The sequence below is a fragment of the Antrostomus carolinensis genome, unplaced genomic scaffold (genome assembly GCF_000700745.2).
Source record: "Antrostomus carolinensis isolate BGI_N321 unplaced genomic scaffold, ASM70074v2 scaffold35924, whole genome shotgun sequence".
Classification (NCBI taxonomy): Eukaryota; Metazoa; Chordata; class Aves; order Caprimulgiformes; family Caprimulgidae; genus Antrostomus; species Antrostomus carolinensis.
In genome coordinates, this window is record NW_010309339.1 from 4,074 (window position 1) to 10,668 (window position 6,595).

The window sequence follows — 6,595 nt, forward strand, 5'->3', positions numbered from 1 at the left end:
GCTTAATAAGCCTTTCCTTGTCTTGCAGGTCAGGAAGAAAGCATGCAGAAGAAGTAGAAGAGTAAGTTTCCATTGTTGCTAAGACTTCTGAGCAACCTGCTCTAGTAAAGATGTCCCTGCTTACTGCAGGGGGGTGGGACTAGATGACCTTTGAGGGTCCCTTCCAACCCAATACATTCTATGATTCTATGATTCTTCCACAACTTTTACATCTGATCTCATGGAGAAGGTGCATGCGACTCTAAGCACCAGTACACCAAGTTCTAGAACTTGAGAAGGGTGCAGAGCATCAATTTGTCATGTGTCCTGGCATGTGGCAGGGCTGATCACTCTGTAGTTCCCTGGATAGGAGGTGATAGCTCTGTCACTCCATATGACTGAAAGAAGGAAAAGCAGAAAGCATCCGCTCTCCTCCCAGAGCCACCCCGGGCCCTACTGTCTACAGCCTAAGGTTTTGTCTCAGGTACAAAGCATCTTGCTTAAGCACTCTAAGCTGAGATTTGTGCTGAGTCCAGCAATGAAGGGTATGGAAGAAGGTCAGTCTGCAGGCTAGGTGTACCTGGCAACTCTCCCCTTGGTGTGCCATGAGGCTTATGGGGAGGAAGGGGACACAAGAAGTTGCTTTTCTGGGCTTGCAATTGAAATTCTTCCTTCCTTCCTTGTGTTTTGCTGCAGCCATCGTCTCAGACAGCAGAGCGTGGAGGCATCAGATGATGGAGGAGGTAAGGTGTCACCTACCTGACTGCAAGAAGTGCCTTCATGCATGTCTGGCGGTTCTCCAGTAAAGTGACCAGAGGCATCTTGTAAGAAATGGCAAGAAAATGAACCACCATGGGGGTAAACAAACGTGGGAGCTGCTTACGTCTTCCCAGCTGCTGAATGAAGGAGAGAGAACAAAGGAGATGGAGAATAGGATGAGGAAGTGAACCTGTAGTCTAACTCTGGTTCTTCATTAACACAGAATGATAAAGCACCTTTGGGAAGAAGGGAAGTGTTGAGGAGATGCTTTTCTCTGTGATTACCTCCACATGGAGAATAGTGCATTGGGACAAAAAGAGAGCTAAAAGACCAATAAAAAGTTAAGAGCAGGGAAAGAAATTACTGCTGTCCCCTAGTTTAGGTGATAGTATGCTCTACTTAAAGCCTCACTTGTGTTTTATGTAATGTCCTTGTCTTGTTCCCATCAGGACAAGTGCCTACACCACTCTCTTGGGGTCTCTGACATGAGGGTATTCTTAATTTAAAAAATTTTCTTGCCCTAACCCAAGATCATAAATAATAAGCTAAACATAGGCACTGGTGGGTCATCCCATCCCATCCCATCCCATCCCATCCCATCCCATCCCATCCCATCCCATCCCATCCCATCCCATCCCTGTACAGGCTGCTGTGAAATCTACTGGACTCCTGACTTAGCACTAATTTTCCTCATAGTGTATCTCACCTGCTTTTCTAGGACTGGATGAGCCAAAAGAAATCTCAGGGAAAATCCACAGTATGAATTTTGAGACAGGCACTAGAGAACTGTGGGGAGCATAGAAATTCATTAAAGTCTCTAGGAGCTATCTCAGTTTTCAAGGGCTAAGAATTTTATACGGTGTATAAAAAGTTGCATCTGTAAAATATCACCAAGCATCAGAAGAATTACCAAGAGTCACAAAAGATCAGCCATCAGGATGAGATTAAATGAAGACTTATTTGGGTCTTCCAGACAGATTAAGCATTGCAACATATGACTGCAGGAAGTGGCACCTTTATAGCATTGGCATCTTTGAAATAGACTTAATTTTCCCCCTGGGAACTTTCTTGGGCTTCTTAAATTTCAGTGTATGTCACTGAAGCTGATAGTCTGTTCTGAACAGCTCTTTGTTTGCATATGTGCTGTCCTTCTCGTTGAACCTTGGTCTTGTATTCAGAGTATATCAACTTTCTTTGCTAACCAGGCATCAAAATGCTTGCCACATGTTTGCAGCATGTGACTTTTAGTGCTCCAACACTGTGGGTAATAAATACAGAATAGAATTGATACAGAGTGTGGTATAGAGACATGGTAAATCCTAATACTCTTCACTTATTATCTGTGCCTAACCTGTGGTTAACAGTTGATTTTGGATTGTTTGCAAGCCAGAGTTCAGTTTTGGATTAAATCTATGTGTTAGAAGAAAGAACCCACTAATCTGATTAGGGTTCCTACCCAGGCAGTTTCTGGTGCAGTCAAATACACTGGGTTGTGGATCTAATTTGCATATGGAAAAATCTCTAAATGGATAAGTGCTTTGTATGCTTGCAGTCCTATTTCTACAGGGAGTTGAGCAGGCTGTTCTGGGAGAGGACTTCTCCATGTAGACTCAGCAATTGCAGTGAAGAAAACTGACTTATAAACAAAACTCCATAATCTGAATAAAATTACTTTGTGTGTAAGCAGAGAGATACAAATAACTGCCCGGTATAGAAGACAGGGAGTAGCATGCTGTGGCTGTAAGTTGAGCCGCTGCCCTTCGCCCAGAACTGCATTTGGGCTTCTGTCCTTAACTGTAACAGTAAAGCTCAGTTTCTAAACACACAAAGATCAAGACATTGGTGTATGAATCTCCAAAGATGGGTTACGGTTATTTTGTGCTGTGTAATGTGTTAGCTTGTACACCTTAATATGAACAGCTGCAGCTGCGTCAACCAATACATTTGGATCGCCTTCCTTTAACCTGTCAGAAAGCTTAGCTGTACCATTCCATTACCATTGTTTGTCCCCCATCCAACCTTTTTATTAGAAGAATGAAGGACAAAACTATATGCCCTTAAAAAGGTATTCTTTAGTATTTGAAATGTGCTCAGTTATGATTATTTATAAGGCACTAACACCCAGAGGCTCAGAATTTGGAGTCCATTGGAGAAAGTGTTAAAAAAGCATAGGCCCTGGAGAGATCCTGCAGTTTGGCATGTGGAAAATGGAGGGAAGGTTGTACAACCAAGTGGAGACTTTTGGGCTTGATATGCCTTGCAGTTTCAGAAATAAAAGTAGAATTCTCTCAACTGCCCTTGGCCATTCACCCTGTGCATGAAATAGCATCTGATTACTCATCTCCACGGGTGTTTGGGAGAGAAGGACAGTTGCTTCTCCGGCTGTGTGGAAAGACTGAAGTAATATGGGAGATTGTAAGTGGGTGGACCTGACAGGGACATGCATGGAACCATGTGCAATTTCAGCCATTCCTTAAAGTTGTACAGGGAAACCCAGAAGGTCCAAGTCATCCATAATTTGCAATACAAACTGTTGAAATAATAGCAGTGAAGGACATTGGTTCAGATCATGCTCAGAATTAATCTTCTCTAATCCATGTTTCTTCTTCATAGAGGCTAGTCCAGGACAAGAGAGACACTTTAAAGAGGAGCCAGTTTTGAGTTATAGGAAAGCAAAGGCATGTGTTTGACTTAAAGCACCATTTTCTCCTGTAAAACTCTAGGCTGGAAAGACTGTTTTGAAAAAGTGCAGCATCTCTCCAGAAACAGCTCTGGTGTGTCTAGTTGATGGATATTGGGGTTTCCTACAGCACCTGCTCTGAGTTCAGTGCCCATCCTCTTGGACACACACTGGTACATGCTAATACATAGGCATGGCAAATGGATAATGCACCTTTGCAAGGTGGGTGTGTGTCCAGATGAACCCTGTCATGGGGGGACCCAGCCCCTCTGCATGGTGGAAAGCCTGCTTTGGCAGGATTTAATGTATCACAACCTGAGGAATAATAAACCTTCACAACCAGCAAAAAAGTGTTTAATTCCTAAAGGACGAGCCCAGTTGAGTCACTTTTTGGCCAGGGGTAATTGGGGGCTTAATTGGTGTATATGTAGCAATCTGGGCAATCCGAGAGAGAGGAGTTTAAGGGTAATTGTTCAATTTTCTGTCCATGTCAACAGGGGAAATGGGCAGCAGTGACTGAGCTCTGTATGGCAGGGAAACTGCATGAGATGGGATATGAGACTACCAGTGGAATTTAAAAAGTGCTGTCTGCAGAGCACTGCTTCCTTTTCTGTAGCAGCCAAAAGCTTCTCCTAAGTGCAGACTATTCTTTGTCGTGAGGTGTGAGGGAAGAGGGCTTTCCCCTCCCTTTGCTCCTTTCTCCAGCAAGGGCAGTAGAGCCTCTGCTTCAGCTTTGCTTGGGTATTTCATTTGGCTTTACTCTGCTTGCGTGTCTCTTTCTGGCATGCAGCTACACAGGGCTGTTTCCTGTTGGGGTGAGAAGTGCTGGCATTCTCCCCCACTCCCATCAGCAAATTGCTTTGTCCTTTTGGATAAAAGTTTCTTTGTCCACTAGTTCTGCACTGCTGAGTTGCACTCCCCCAGGTGCCTGTCTCCTCACTACATTATTCTCCTCAGCACTCTGTGAGGGCTTGCTAGCTAAGGTTGTCATCTCTCTCCCAGCTATTCTTCCCCCATAGACTACTGCCCCACTTCCCAGGTCCCTTCCCCCTTCTCTCTGTTACCCTGGGATGCATCGCTCCTAGAACAGGTCTTTTCTTGGAGGATTGGGATGTGATGTGTGATTCTCTGTCTGCAGGAACAACGGCTTGTTATTTTAAAGCAGATAGTGTGTGTGAATGAGACAGCTGATTGAAATGAAAGCCTGACTATGCTACACAGAAAACCCAAACCTGACCTGCAGGTGAGGAAAGCTGCCAGGAGACAGTCACTAGATCTGTGCCCTCAAGGCAAAACCCCTTCCTGCCTGCTGGGAAGTCTCCTCAAGGAAGCAGAACTGATGATTAGATCTCTCTATACAATGTCAAACCTCTAGAAGGACTTCTTACCCTTCTGATGTGTGCCAGCAGCTCCTTTGCATTTGAACAGGATGGGAGTCCAGACTCTGTGCACAACAGGAACCATGGAAAATGTTTTAATGCTCTATCAACAGTTAATCATGCCTGCTCAGGGGAAAAAAAGAAAAAAAAAGAGGAAAAAAAAAAAAAAAAGAAATAGAAGAAGTAGGTATACGCCAGGGTCCCCACATCCTTCTGGGGAGTGATGTCTGTTTGTCAGGCAGGAGGTGGCCCTTGCAGGATATCAGGCACATGGAATTCACAGATACAAAATACCAAACACCTCTTGAACTGCATGTGAATATGCACCAATGATGAAATTGCTCCAAACAGAGCTAAGAATAGAGCACAGTGTGGGTTATCGTTGGCTGGATCATTTCTGATAACGTTTGCCAGTTGCTTCCCTGGAGACCTGCTCTTTTTACAGAGCACACTAAGTGCTGGTGGATTCCAGGGGTCGTGAGCTGCAAGGAGTTTGTGACAGAGAAAACAGCTGTGGTAGGCTCAGGAGGCAGTGCTGGAGAGCTGGAGTGGTTTGGAGAGAGCTAAATGGACGAAAAGTTCTGAGCATCAGCGAGATGGAGATGGAGTGAGAAACGTGGTGTGAATGGGCTGGAGAGAGGGGTCTGGGGCAGAGAGTGACAGTGACTGCTGAGTTTTTGGGGTTCTGCACCATGACTTTGTGTGGCTCTGTCAGCACAATGCAGTCCTCCCCTTGGCTGCTCTACTCATGCACTACCCCAAGTCTCTGCAAAAGGTCAGTGAAGGGCAGACTCAGTCCAGCCTGATGGTTTCCCCTGAGCTGTTGGCCCAGGCCAGTTTGAACTCATCAGTGACTGCTGGCATTGTGATCTAGAGCCTCTGGTGTTGAAGGAAAGCTCCCTCCTGACAGTCACAGTGGGGAGGGGGAGCACAGAATATGCCCCAAGGGATGTGTCTGAAGTCCTATTTGAAGCAGCAGACCACTGACCAAGGGACAGTGGGAAGCTTAATTGCAGGAGAGCACATACAGCTTGTTGGGGGCTGAAAATGATGGTCTGGGTAAGCATCTTCCATCACTAAATTCTGTGATATGGTAGGTACACAGTTATATTGGGCCTGTGATTGCTGAGTCCATAAGTGTAGCTGACGGACTAGGTTTACCTAAAATACCCTTTAAGAAAAAACTCTTGAAAGATGATTACAGAATTGAGACACCATCATTTAAAACTGCCTGGGGCAAACTCTTTTGAAAATTGCAGCAGTGGAGGGACAGAGAGAGAACCGCGTAGCCCTTGATTGTAATGTTGTTCCCTCAGGACCTGTCCCCCCTCCTCCTCAGTTTCTCATCTGATAGGAGAGAGAGCAGCAGTAAGATTCCTCATCTGTCTTATGAAAATCCGATTCTGAGTGGCTCTGATCAAACCTGGCTGGCTGTCAGCAGCGGTGGCCTTGTGTGGAGGAAGGGAGGCTTCTGAGGAGTTGCTGGATGTGAAAGTGTCATGGGTGCTGCCGATCAAAGAGGCATTTTTTAATAAATATATATATATAAAATAAAAAAAAACTAAGGATTTAGCATAAAAGAAATGTAGTTTGTCTTGTTTTTCCAGCGTAACATGAAGAGGATGAAATAGAATCAGACACGCCTGCTCCTGAACATACTTCCACAGGAGCATCCTGAGAAGCAAAATCACTCATCTCCAGCATTGTTGAGGAGGGTTTTGTGTTTCTGAGTTCTCCAGGCCCTCCCTGGGCACCTCATGCCTTCTCATCTGCTGCCCCACCATCTTCTGAGTATGTT

The 6,595-nt window shown here is 45.1% G+C and overlaps 1 protein-coding gene across 1 annotated transcript in view; it reads left to right on the top strand.

Moving 5' to 3' along the window:
• Positions 1 to 16: 16 nt before the first annotated feature.
• The window catches only part of IFT43 (intraflagellar transport 43), a 16,638-nt gene continuing 10,059 nt past the window's right edge, over positions 17 to 6,595 (top strand). Inside the window, exons 1-2 of the mRNA XM_010166092.1 lie at positions 17 to 61; positions 676 to 722. The gene's annotated coding sequence lies outside the window, so the exon portion shown is untranslated. The remainder of the gene's footprint in view (positions 62 to 675; positions 723 to 6,595) is intronic.